Source organism: Hyla sarda, chromosome 4 (assembly GCF_029499605.1).
Source record: "Hyla sarda isolate aHylSar1 chromosome 4, aHylSar1.hap1, whole genome shotgun sequence".
Classification (NCBI taxonomy): Eukaryota; Metazoa; Chordata; class Amphibia; order Anura; family Hylidae; genus Hyla; species Hyla sarda.
Genome location: NC_079192.1, coordinates 363,898,802 through 363,912,549, shown reverse-complemented (window position 1 = coordinate 363,912,549; position 13,748 = coordinate 363,898,802).

Below are 13,748 nucleotides of genomic sequence, written 5' to 3'. Positions count from 1 at the left end.
TGCTCCCCCGCAGCCTTGCTATCACAGCACATGGTCTGAACTTGATTCCTGATGCTGCAGATGACACATATTGCTGCTCAGCCAATCAATGGCTGAAATGGGACATTACCAACAACATGTATAGCAATTTGCAGGGGCATTACTATAGAGGGGTGCAGAGGTAAGAGTTGCTTCAGGGCCCTGTTGCCTAAGGGGACCCAAAAGTACCTCTGCCTCTTAAAGGGGTACTCCGGTGGAAAACTTTTTTAATTTTTATTAACTGTTGCCAGAAAGTTAAACAGATATGTAAATTACTTCTATTAAAAAAAATCTTACTCCTTCCAGTATTAGCTGTTGAATACTACAGCAGAAATTCTTTTCTTTTTGAAACACAGAGCTGTCTGCTGACATCATGGGCACAGTGCTCTCTGCTGACATCCCTGTCCATTTTAGGAACTGTCCAGAGCAGCATATGTTTGCTATGGGGATTTTCTGCTACTCTGGACAGTTCCTAAAATGGACCATAGGCGTGCGCATGGGGTGTACCGGGTGTGCCTGGGCACACCCTAATCAAGCCTCAAACTTGAGGCCAGGGCTGGACTGGCCATTGGGCAGACCGGGCATTTGCCCAGTGAGTCGGGCCGTTCACCTGCCCTGTCATGATACACCGGTTTTCTGCACTGCTTTCTCAGCCTCCGCTTTGAAAGTAGGGGTCGGTGTAGTGAAGAAAACAGCCCGCTCTGCCTCCTCACTGACACAGCCTGTCTCTACCCTAAAAGGGGCCTCACTCCGTCCGGTGACCATTCCTCAGGCCCCAATTGCAGTAAACCAGGGCAGGGACACTGCTGCTTTATGAGCAGCAGACGTCCGTGCGCAGGCACGCCCCTGACGTCACAGACATCCCTGCCCCGGCTGCTCTGCTCCGAGGAGAAGAGGAACCCGGAGCCCCGCTCACTTCTACAGCTGACTAATCATCCCCTACAAGGTAAGAGAGGAAGGGGGAAAGGAAGAGAGTATAAAGGAGGATAATTCAATGGCAGGGGGTGCGGAGGAGAAGAAGGCTGGGAAGAAACATGTGAAGGCGGATGACTGAAGAGGGGTGTGCGAAGGAGAAGGGGGCTGGGGCTGGGGCGGGGGGGGGGGCTGAGTAACATAATGAAAGATGACTGAAGAGGGGTGTGCGGAGGAGAAGGGGGCTGGGGGGGGCTGAGTAACATAATGAAAGATGACTGAAGAGGGGTGTGCGGAGGAGAAGGGGGCCGGGGGGGGGGCTGAATAACATAATGAAAGATGACTGAAGAGGAGTGTGCGGAGGAGAAGGGGGCCAGGGGGGGGGGCTGAATAACATAATGAAAGATGACTGAAGAGGGGTGTGCGGAGGAGAAGGGGGCTGGGGGGGGGGCTGAGTAACATAATGAAAGATGACTGAAGAGGGGTGTGCGGAGGAGAAGGGGGCTGGGGAGGGGGGGGGCTGAGTAACATAATGAAAGATGACTGAAGAGGGGTGTGCGGAGGAGAAGGGGGCTGGGGGGGCTGAGTAACATAATGAAAGATGACTGAAGAGGGGTGTGCGGAGGAGAAGGGGGCTGGGGGGGGGCTGACTAACATAATGAAAGATGACTGAAGAGGGGTGTGCGGAGGAGAAAGGGGCTGGGGGGCCTGAGTAACATAATGAAAGATGACTGAAGAGGGGTGTGCAGAGGAGAAGGGGGCTGGGGGGGGCTGAGTAACATAATGAAAGATGACTGAAGAGGGGTGTGCGGAGGAGAAGGGGGCTGGGGGGGGGGGCTGAGTAACATAATGAAAGATGACTGAAGAGGTGTGTGCGGAGGAGAAGGGGGCTGGGGGGGCTGAGTTACATCATGAAAATGACTGAAGAGGGGTGTGCGGAGGAGAAGGGGGCTGGGGGGGGTTGAGTAACATAATGAAAGATGACTGAAGAGGGGTGTGCGGAGGAGAAGGGGCTGGGGGGCTGAGTAACATAATGAAAGATGACTGAAGAGGGGTGTGCGGAGGAGAAGGGGGCTGGGGGGGCTGAGTAACATAATGAAAGATGACTGAAGAGGGGTGTGCGGAGGAGAAGGGGGCTGGGTAACATAATGAAAGATGACTGAAGAGGGGTGTGCGGAGGGGAAGGGCTTGAGAAATGGATGACTGAGGGGTCTTGGGGTGGAGAAGGGATCAGGAGGGGGTCAGAAAAAATGTTAAGGATGACTGGGGGAGGATGAGTCTGGGGGGTGCAGAAAAGTGTGAAGGAGGATGACTGAGGGGTCTTGGGGGAAGCGGTCTGGGGTGCAGAAAGTGTCTGAGGAGAAGGGGGCTGGGAGAGCAGAAAAGTGTGAAGAAGGCTGACTGAGGGGTCTTAGGGGTCAGGACTTCTTCCAGTTACATCTTCATGCTCATCCTCTGTATAAAGACAGTAATCATTATAACCCTGCCAGACACTGTGCCCACTGAATATAACTCACACATGACCCCTGAGGGGGTAGTGGTCTGGGGGGAGGTCAGAAAAGTGTTAAGGAGGATGACGGGGGCAGAGGATTCTGGGTGACTTAGGGGTCTAAAGGAAGAGGGGAAAGATGGATCTGAAAGAGTACTAAGGGGGTCTGGGGGGGACTTGGGTCTCGTTCACACTGGAGTCTGTCGGCAGAAATCCACTTGCAGCAGCAACCCATTGTTTTCAATGGGATTCTGCTGCACTGTGCATAGTGTGAAATCGTCACAGTGGAATGGACATCTACCCAAAGAATGAACATGTTCATTCTTTGGGCTGAATTCCACCAGACTGCTTTACCATCTATGAGATCCAATGACTTTAGCGGCGCCTAGCAGACATTCAGCTGGCTTAAAGGACATCTGCAACAAAAGACAACTTATCCTGTGGATAGGGGATAAGTGTCTGATCGCGGGGGTACCACCACTGGGTGCCCCCGTGATCTCTCAAACAGGGCCCCCGCATTGCCTCTCTATGAGAGCGGCTAATATGCGTAGCATCAACCTCTCTGAGGTCGATGGTGCACCCCCTCCATGCCCCCTCCCCATACAGTTCTATGGGAGAGACGGGGAGGCACGAACGCTGCCTCCCCGCCTCTCCCATAGAGATACATGGAGGAGGTGTGTCGACCATGGCGTCACGCTGCGGCCGGCATGCCTCCTACGCGGGAGAGCCGTGGCCCCATGCAGGAGATCTCAGGGGGTCCCAAATGTTGTCTTTTGCTGCAGATGTCCTTTAATGTCCACAGTGTGGATGAGTACAGGGGGGAGATTTTGCTAAACAGAAGAAACATGTGTGAGTTATATTCAGGAGGCACAGTGTCTGGCAGGGTTATAATGATTATTGTCTTCATACAGAGGATGAGCATAAGGAACCAATGATGTCCAGTGTCAGACTCTGCAAAAAAAGATGTAACTGGAAGAAGTTCTGATGTCTGGACCAGATGAAGAAGAAAAGGAACAACAAAAGAGAAGACGTCTCCTGTCAGTCATTATAGCATTATGTATTCGGCCTGACTGTCCCATCACTGCTGAGGTCACTTATTATTTATGCAGTGAAGATGGATGAAACTATACACTGATTTGTGGCTCTCCAACTGTTATAAAACTACAACTCCCAGTCCCATCATGCCTGAAACTCTGCAGGCATTATGGGAGTCGTAGCTTTGCAACAGCTGGAGAGCCACTTCAACATTGGTGATTTTAGACTATGCAGTCCATTTTATTTTGGTGAGGTCCAACTGCTGGGACCCACACTTAAAAAAGGAAATGGGCTGCATAGTCTTATAAGCCTATTTTTGGTCCCAGTCTGGCCCTGCATGAGGCTCTATCACCTCCGTGCTGCACTGCCTTGCCGAGCATTTGTTTCCCTGCCGATCCAATCCTCCTACACTATGTGAGCGATATCGCCGCACAGTGTAGGATGGACATGCTCCTCCTCCAGACCTCTCCTGTAGCATGCTCGGCAGCTACGCAAGTGTGAGGCACGGCCATGTGGTTACTGCGCAATACCAGCAGCATTACTCACACTCCCAGAACGGCTTACAGCAGCCAATATCTGCTAGAGGTGATTTCTTCATTTTTAAATCATCAATTTGTAATAAATTGTGTAATTTATTGGTTATATAATTATTATTATGATAGTGTACGCTAGCACTACCATATTTCTATGGATTCTCTAGTTAGTCACCCGAATTTTAGTTTAGCAGCTTTAATGATAACAGCCAATGTTTATTTATTTTACCGTATATACTCGAGTATAAGCCGAGTTTTTCAGCACGATTTTTCGTGCTGAAAACACCCCCCTCGGCTTATACTCGAGTGAACTCTCCACCCGCAGTGGTCTTCAACCTGCGGACCTCCAGAGGTTTCAAAACTACAACTCCCAGCAAGCCCGGGCAGCCATCGGCTGTCCGGGCTTGCTGGGAGTTGTAGTTTTGAAACCTCCGGAGGTCCGCAGGTTGAAGACCACTGCTGCCTTCGACATCATCCAGCCCCCTCTCACCCCCTTTAGTTCTGTACAGTACTCACCTCCGCTCGGCGCTGGTCCGGTGCTGCAGGACTGTCCGGAGAGGAGGTGGTCCGGTGGGATAGTGGTTCCGGGCTGCTATCTTCACCGGGGAGGCCTCTTCTAAGCGCTTCGGGCCCGGCCCCAGAATAGTCACGTTGCCTTGACAACGACGCAGAGGTACGTTCATTGCCAACGTACTTCTGCGTCATTGTCAAGGCAACGCCTCTATTTCGGGCCGGAAGCGCGGAGGCTGCCCGGGCTTGCTGGGAGTTATAGTTTTGAAACCTCTGGAGGTCCGCAGGTTGAAAACCACTGAGGGCGGATGATGAGAAGAGGATGATGAAGGGGGGTGTGGGATGATGACAAGAGGATGATGAAGGGGGGGTGTGGGATGATGAAGGGGGTTGGGGATGATGACAAGGGGATGATGAAGGGGGGTGTGTGGGATGATTACAAGGGGATGATGAAGGGGGGGTGGGGATGATGACAAGGGGATGATGAAGGGGGGTGGGGATGATGACAAGGGGATGATGAAGGGGGATGGGGGTGATGACAACGGGATGATGAAGGGGGGATGTGTGGGATGATGACAGGGGGATGATGACAGGTGATGATGATGAGGGTCTGGATGATGACAGGCGGTGATGATGATGAGGATGTTAATGACGGGTCTGGATGATGACAGGCGGTGATGATGTATTTCCCACCCTAGGCTTATACTCGAGTCAATAACTTTTTTTCCTGGGATTTTGGGTTGAAATTAGGGGTCTCGGCTTATACTCGGGTCGGCTTATACTCGAGTATATACGGTATATATATATATATATATATATATATATATATATATATATATATATATATATATATATATATATATATTTTTTTTTTTTTTTTTTTTTTTTTCTGATTTTTTTTTTCCTCAGCCATGTACACTAAGAGTTTTTCTTCTTCCTTCATCCTGCATTTTTATTTCATTTACTCGTTCGTTCAGCCTCAGTCAGACCCATCTGTGCCACATATTAAAGGGGCAAAGGGCTCCTCCTGATAGTTTAGATTCAAATACACATTGTTCTGATTTATTGTTTTAAACTTGCATTATACACCATATTGTTCACACAGAGCACCTGACCTGAGCTGTTTACTGAGCGCAATTCACAAAGAGATAAGGAGAAAATTGTGCAGGTCTGTTTATGTATGTGTGCATGCAAGCAAGAGTGTATTTGTGTGTGTGTATGTAAGTATGTATGTGTGTGTATATATATATATATATATATATATATATATATATATATATATATATATATAAATACGTACACGCGAAGTGTGAGTTTGTGCTTTAGGGTGTGCACAAACTCACACTTCGCGTGTACGTATTTTTATATATATATATATATATATATATATATATATATATATATATACACACACATACATACTTACATACACACACACAAATACACTCTTGCTTGCATGCACACATACATAAACAGACCTGCACAATTTTCCCCCTTATCTCTTTGTGAATTGCGCTCAGTAAACAGCTCAGGTCAGGTGCTCTGTGTGAACAATATGGAGTATAATGCAAGTTTAACCCCTTAAGGACCAAGGACGTACCGGTACGTCCTTGGTCCTGGTCTTCCAATATAACGCGGGGTTACACAGTAACCCCGCGTCATATCATGGCGGGCCCGGCGTCATAGTGAAGCCGGGACCCGCCTCTAATAGCGCGCAGCGCCGATCGCGGCGCCGCGCGATATTAACCCTTTAGCCGCGCGCTCAAAGCTGAGCCGCGCGGCTAAAAGTGAAAGTGAAAGTTCCCGGCTAGCTCAGTCGGGCTGTTCGGGATAGCCGCGGCTAATCGCGGCATCCCGAACAGCTGACAGGACAGCGGGAGGGCCCCTTCCTGCCTCCTCGCTGTCCGATCGCCGAATGACTGCTCAGTGCCTGAGATCCAGGCATGAGCAGTCATGCGGCAGAATCGTCGATCACTGGTTTCTTATGAGAAACCAGTGATCAACATAGAAGATCAGTGTGTGCAGTGTTATAGGTCCCTATGGGACCTATAACACTGCAAAAAAAAAGTGAAAAAAAAAAGTGAATAAAGATCATTTAACTCCTCCCCTATTAAAAGTTTGAATCACCCCCCTTTTCCAATAAAAAAAAAAACACAGTGTAAATAAAAATAAAAATAAACATATGTGGTATCACCGCGTGCGGAAATGTCCGAATTATAAAAATATATCATTAATTAAACCGCTCGGTCAATGGCGTGCGCGCAAAAAAATTCCAAAGTCCAAAATAGTGCATTTTTGGTCACTTTTTATATCATTTAAAAATGAATAAAAAGTGATCACTAAGTCCTATCAATGCAAAAATGGTACCGTTAAAAACTTAAGATCACGGCGCAAAAAATGAGCCCTCATACCGCCCCATACACGGAAAAATAAAAAAGTTATAGGGGTCAGAAGATGACAATTTTAAACGTATTAATTTTCCTGCATGTAGTTATGATTTTTTCCAGAAGTCCGACAAAATCAAACCTATATAAGTAGGGTATCATTTTAATCGTATGGACCTACAGAATACATATCAGGTGTCATTTTTACCGAAAAATGTACTACGTAGAAACGGAAGCCCCCAAATGTTACAAAACAGCGTTTTTTTTTCAATTTTGTCGCACAATGATTTTTTTCCCGCTTCACCATAGATTTTTGGGCAAAATGACTGACGTCATTACAAAGTAGAATTGGTGGCGCAAAAAATAAGCCATCATATGGATTTTTAGGTGTAAATTTGAAAGAGTTATGATTTTTTAAAGGCAAGGAGCAAAAAACGAAAATGCAAAAACGGAAAAACCTCCGGTCCTTAAGGGGTTAAAACAATAAATCAGAACAATGTGTATTTGAATCTTAACTATCAGGAGGAGCCCTTTGCCCCTTTAATATGTGGCACAGATGGGTCTGACTGAGGCTGAACGAACGAGTAAATGAAATAAAAATGCAGGATGAAGGAAGAAGAAAAACTCTTAGTGTACATGGCTAATGCAATAGGCTGCGCACGCCTATGAAATGGACAGAGATGTCAGCAGAGTGTACTGTGCTCATGATGTCAGCAGACAGCTCTGTGTTTCAAATGGAAAAGAATGTCCACTGTAGAATTCAGCAGCTAATAAGTACAGGAAGGATTAAGATTTTTTTTATAGAAGTAATTTACAAATCTGTTTAACTTTCTGGCACCAGTTGATTTAAAAAAGAAAAGTTTTTCACTGGAGTACCCCTTTAAGATAACACTAGTATTATAAATGCCACACAATAGACACAGGGCCCTGTTACAGATTTTGCATCAGGGCCCTGAAGCTACAAGTTACGCCTCTGGCATTGTGCAAGCTCCCATGTGGGAAAGATCCTTATCCACAGCCAATTCTCTTCAAGTAAGAATAGACACTATCCCTTGTAAAGGGGTTATAAGTGAAAGAGGAGAAGTAATTGACTGGTGGAATCCAACGGCTGGAACTGACCATGAGACTGAGGGTCCCTTGCTTGTCTGTTCACGTGAATAGAGCAGCGGTTTAGCATGAATGATGCCACTCCATTCACTCTGTGGGAACTGCTGAAAAATAGCTGAGCACTGAATCTCTGTCAGTCCCATAGAGAGTAAGTGGAGCAGCAGTGTTCATGCTCAACCACTGCTTCAATTGCATGAGGGGGATCCCTGCTTACAGGATTTGTGTGGGACTTGAAGGTTGAAACCCCCACGCCATCACTATTTGTTGCATGCTAACATCATTGTAGGTTCACCAAAAGGTAAGTGACACGCATGATGAAATGAATGCTCGCTGTTCACATTTATAATTCTAAAATGTTAGGTTAATGCTTAAAGGAATTTTAAGGTAAAACTTAAACATGTATTTCTCTGCAGCTCCTAGAGTGAGAGATCTAAATCTTGCTCTCCTTTCAAAAGAAAAAGGATAGTTTGGGTCTAGGTGCAGACCCCAATATGTCATAAAAAGTAAATGAAGTAAGTCTATCCAGCTCCTGTCATGACCGACTGGGGGACAGGGAGAGTGAGCCCTAAACTGACCCTAAAACCATCTCTCTCTACCTACTTGTCCATTCACCCTAAACTGTGGATCGACAACTGGACGCCGGTCCCTTCCTGCGCTAAAGTGCAGTGCCGTAAAAACACATAATATATATAGCTGGTCACAGACCAGAACAGAAACAGAAAACTACTAGACGACCAGATATACCAGACAGAATACAAATACTAGCAGGGCAGAATATAAAATAACAAACAGAGCAGAATATAGTGAATTAACAAACAGTTCATAAACCGGATATCAGAAATGATAAAATGAACAAGACTAGGCATGATGTGAATATACAGCAGAATCCAGGAGATGAAGGGGACAAACAGAGGAACTGAGAGCAAAAACTCTAAACTGAACAGGTAACATAGAACACTGTGCCGTGCGCCGGGCGGGGATGGGACCGGGATTAGACCCCCCCATGTCGGCGATCGCCTCAAATCGCATGTGAATTATTACATGTGATTTGAGGCTATTCCGGCAATGCGGGTCACGCGTGATACACCCCCTATCACCCACTGTATCTATGGGGAGTTTGCAATTTCGCCCCCCCCCCCCCCAGGATCACTGCTATTGGCTGGACGATCGTCCAGCCAATAGCAGCAGGCAGGGGAGGAGTTAACAGCATCCTCCTGCAGCTCCCGCGGCTGGCTGGGTTCAGTCAGCGGTCAGAGCTGCTGGAGGAAGCTGGGGACCCCCCCTCTGCTGAGATCGGAGCCACCACAGAAGAAAAAAAGCCCCCATAGATCAGGGAAAGCATACAGCCCAGGGATAGGTAGGGTAAAAAGTAAAAATAAAGTAAAAAAAAGTTAAATCCGCCCCTGACCCCCATATAGGTCCCCAAGGGTCTTCTGCAGTTTTTCAGTGTGACCTGGGCCCTATTAGGGGGTTCAGGGGGCGCTGTATTAGCCCCCCATTTTTTTGGGGGGGCTGCAGCATTTTTTTCCCCATATAACGGTTTGTGATTTCTAATCACACACCATTATATATAGTATACACCAAGCACATACACGGTACATACCCCCCCACACACACACCCTTACCCCCCCCCGCCACCGTAGAAAAAAGGCAATGGCTCGCCGGACATTTTTGGTAGCGGAGGCATACGCTTTTCTTGCCTCCGACTGCGAATCTGCCAGTGAGGACGATGAAGATCCAACATTGCTGTGTTCTTCATCGTCCTCCTCATCATCTAGCAGTGATGATGAGCCCCCTGCACGGCGGCGGAGACACCGCCAGGCGAGGCCACGCACCCCCCATGATAGTGGCCCAGTGGCCGGCACTAGTGCGAGTGGTGATGCCGCTCGTACTAGGAGTCCGACCCCCCCAGACAAGTTTACCGGAGCCCCTTTCCGGTGAACGTGTCTGGAGACCCCCAGAGGGTTATCAGCCACGGGTTCCGGAGTTTGTTGGTGACTCCAGAATCCGGATTGACAATTCTGGATTCACTGAAATTGACTATTTCAGTTATTTTTTCAGTGACAGTTTTGTCAATCACATGGTGGAGCAGACGAATATGTACGCCCAGCAGTTCATCGCCCACCCCCCTGATTCTTTTTTGGCCAGATCCAATGAATGGTACGCCATAGATGCAGCAGAAATGAGGACATTTTGAGGCCTCTTGCTGCATATGGGCCTGGTCAAGTGTCAGACAGTACTGACAGGACATCTTCTACCAGACCCCGCTTTACAGTATGATCATGGCACGGATGCGGTTCGAGGCCATTTGGAAATGCCTGAATTATGCAGATAATGCAGCATGTCCACCCCGAAGTGATCCCGCCTAGGACCGGCTTTACAAAGTGAGGCCGGTCATCGATCACTTAGGGGCCAAATTTCTGGAGGCCTATGTACCCCTCACGGAGCTCTCGGTTGATGAGTCTCTTATCAGTTTAAGGGGAGACTCATCTTCCTCCAGTATATTCCCTCGAAGCGGGCGTGGTATGGCGTGAAGCTCTATAAACTTTGTGAGAGTACCTCCGGGTACATTCTCAAGTTTAGAGTGTATGAGGGACGAGATTCCCGTATTGAACCCCCAGATTGTTCCCCCACTCTGGGTGTTAGCGGGAAAATCATTTGGGAGCTTGTGCACCCATTGCTGGATAATGGTTACCATGTGTACGTGGACAACTTTTATACCAGCATCCCTCTGTTCAGATCCCTTGCCGCCAGATCCACGTCCGCTTGTGGGACCGTGCGGAAAAACCTCCCTCTAAATTTTGTTAAGACACCTATTCCCAAGGGTGAGTCCTGTGCTCTTGCCCATGAAAACCTGTTGCTGGTCAACTATAAGGATAAGAGGGATGTCCTTATACTGACCACTATTCATGGTAACGGCAGCTCACCTGTCCCTGTGCGAGGTACCACAACAACGGTCCTCAAGCCCGATTGTATTCTGGACTACAATCGTTATATGGGGGGAGTTGATCTTTCTGATCAAATCCTCAAGCCATCTAATGCCATGCGGAAAACACGGGTATGGTACAAGAAAGTTGCGGTGTACATGGTACAGGTTGCCATGTACAACTCTTTTGTACTGTCCCAGTACGCTGGCAACACAGGGACATACCTTCAGTTCCAAGAAGAAGTCCTAAAGGTCCTGATCTTTGGCGACCGGGAAAGAGCAGGCCGGACTTCCCAAGGAACTGAAGTAATAGGTGCCAGGATCGTCCCAGGCCAACACTTTCCAGGTGAGGTCCCCCACAATGGAAAGAAGGGACGAGCCCAGAAAAGATGCAGAGTGTGTTACAAGAGGTGGATTAGGAAGGATACCATCACTCAATGTGACATTTGCCCCGATCATCCTGGCCTCTGCATTAAAGATTGCTTCAGGGAGTATCACACTTCCATGGAGTTCTAAATTTTCCCTATTCATATTTTTTTGCTTTGGCTATGCTCTGGGTCATCATTCTGGGAACATAATCTGTTTTATAATTTTATGTCCCACTGTACCCCATTTGAGTTATTTAGTGTACCCCAGTTATTTACCCCATGTAATGCCCCTTGAGGGGGGGGGAGGGTCCCACTGTTCTGGCTCCATAGGAGAAAGCCAAAGCTCAAGGACCCTTACTGACCTCCGGCACCTCTGAGACCGGTGTGCAAGTAGGTTATGCCCAGACATGAGGTATGTCCTTACTCCAAAGAAATGTATTTACACATTTACAATAACATTTTCTCCTTTTACCACTTGTGAAAATGAAAAATTTGGGGTAACCCCAGCATTTTAGTGTAAAAGAAACAAATTTTTCATTTTCACATCCCACATCATGAATATTTATCAAACACCTGTGGGGTGTTAAGACTCACTGTACCCCTTGTTATGTTCCTTGAGGGGTGTTGTTTCCAAAATAGTATGCCATGTGTTTTTTTTTTTTTTTTTTGCTGTCCTGGCACCATAGGGGCTTCCTAAATGGGACATGCCCCCCCCCCCCATTTCAGCAACATTTGCAATTGTGACTCTTTCGCTTCTGAGCATTGTAGTGCGCCCAAAGTGCACTTGACGTCCACACATGGGGTACTTCCATACTTAGAAGAGATGGGGTTACAAATTTTGGGGGGAATTTTCTACCATTACCCCTTGTAAAAAATGTAAAATTTTGGGAAAAACCAGCATTTTAGTAAAAAAAAAAAAAATCATATACCTATCCAGAGTCGTCAAACACCTGTAGGGTGTTATGGCTCAACGGATCCCTTGTTACGTTCCTTGAGGAGTGTAGTTTCCAAAATAGTAGGCCATGTGGGGGGGGGGGGGGGGGTTTGCTGTTCTGGAACAATAGTGGCTTCCTAAATGGGACATGCCCCCCAAAAACCATTTCAGCCAAATGTGCTTTCCAAAAGCCAAATGTGACTTCTTCTCTTCTGAGCATTGTAGTGCACCCGCAGTGCACTTGACGCCCACACATGGGGTATTTTGATACTCAGAAGAGATGGGGTCATACATTTTTGGGGGCATTTCTCCTATTACCCCTTGTAAAAATAAAAAAAATTGGGGAAAACAAGCATTTTAGTGAAAAAAAAAATTTCATTTACACATCCAAATTTAACGAAAAGACCTCAAACACCTGTGGGGTGTTAAGGCTCAGCGGACCCCTTATTACGTTCCTTGAGGGGTGTAGTTTCCAAAATAGTAGGCCACGTGTTTTTTTTTTTTGCTGTTCTGGCACCATAGGGGCTTCCTAAGGGTACGTTCACACTACGGAATTGCCGCGGAATTTCCGGGCACAATTCCGCGGGTGCAATTCCGCGGTGTGAACTTTAACATTAGTGTGAATGGATCTCTGCGAGACCCATTCACACTGCAGAATTTCAGCGGCGGACTGTCCGCCGCTGAAAGTGTTCTGCGCAAAGAAAGAACATGTTCATTCTTTGTGCGGAATCTGCGAGCGGACCATAGCCGTCAATGGTGACGGCTCAGTGCCCCGCGGCCCTAGCGCCCAAGTATTCGGCCAGGCGGAATCTCTGCTCGCTGAATTCAGTGAGCGGAGATTCTGCAGTGTGAACCAGCCCTAAATGGGACATGCCCCCAAAAAAAACATTTCAGCAAAATGTGCTTTCCAAAAGCCAAATGTGACTCCTTCTCTTCTGAGCATTGTAGTGCGCCCGCAGTGCACTTGACGCCCACACATGAGGTATTTTCATATTCAGAAGAGATGGGGTTACAAATTTTGGGGGGCATTTTCTCCTATTACCCCTTGTAAAAATGTAATATTTGGGGGAAAACAAGAATTTTAGTGAAAAAAAAAATTTCATTTACACATCCAACTTTAAAGAAAAGTTGTCAAACACCTGTGGGGTGTTAAGACCCCTTGTTAAGTTCCTTGGGGGGTGTAGTTTCAAAAATAGTAGGCCATGTGGTGTTTTATTTATTTTTATTTTTTTGCTGTTCTGGCACCATAGGGGCTTCCTAAATGGGACATGCCCCCAAAAAAACATTTGAGAAAAACTCACTCTCCAAAATCCCATATTCGCTCCTTTCCTTCTGAGCCCTCTACTGCGCCCACCGAACACTTGACATACACATATCAGTTATTTCCTTACTCGAGAGAAATTGGATTACAAATTTTAGGAAGATTTCTCTCCTTTTACCCCTTGTAAAAATTCAAAAACTGGGTTTACAAGAACATGCGAGTGTAAAAATTTAAGATTTTGAATTTTCTCCTTCACTTTGCTGCTATTCCT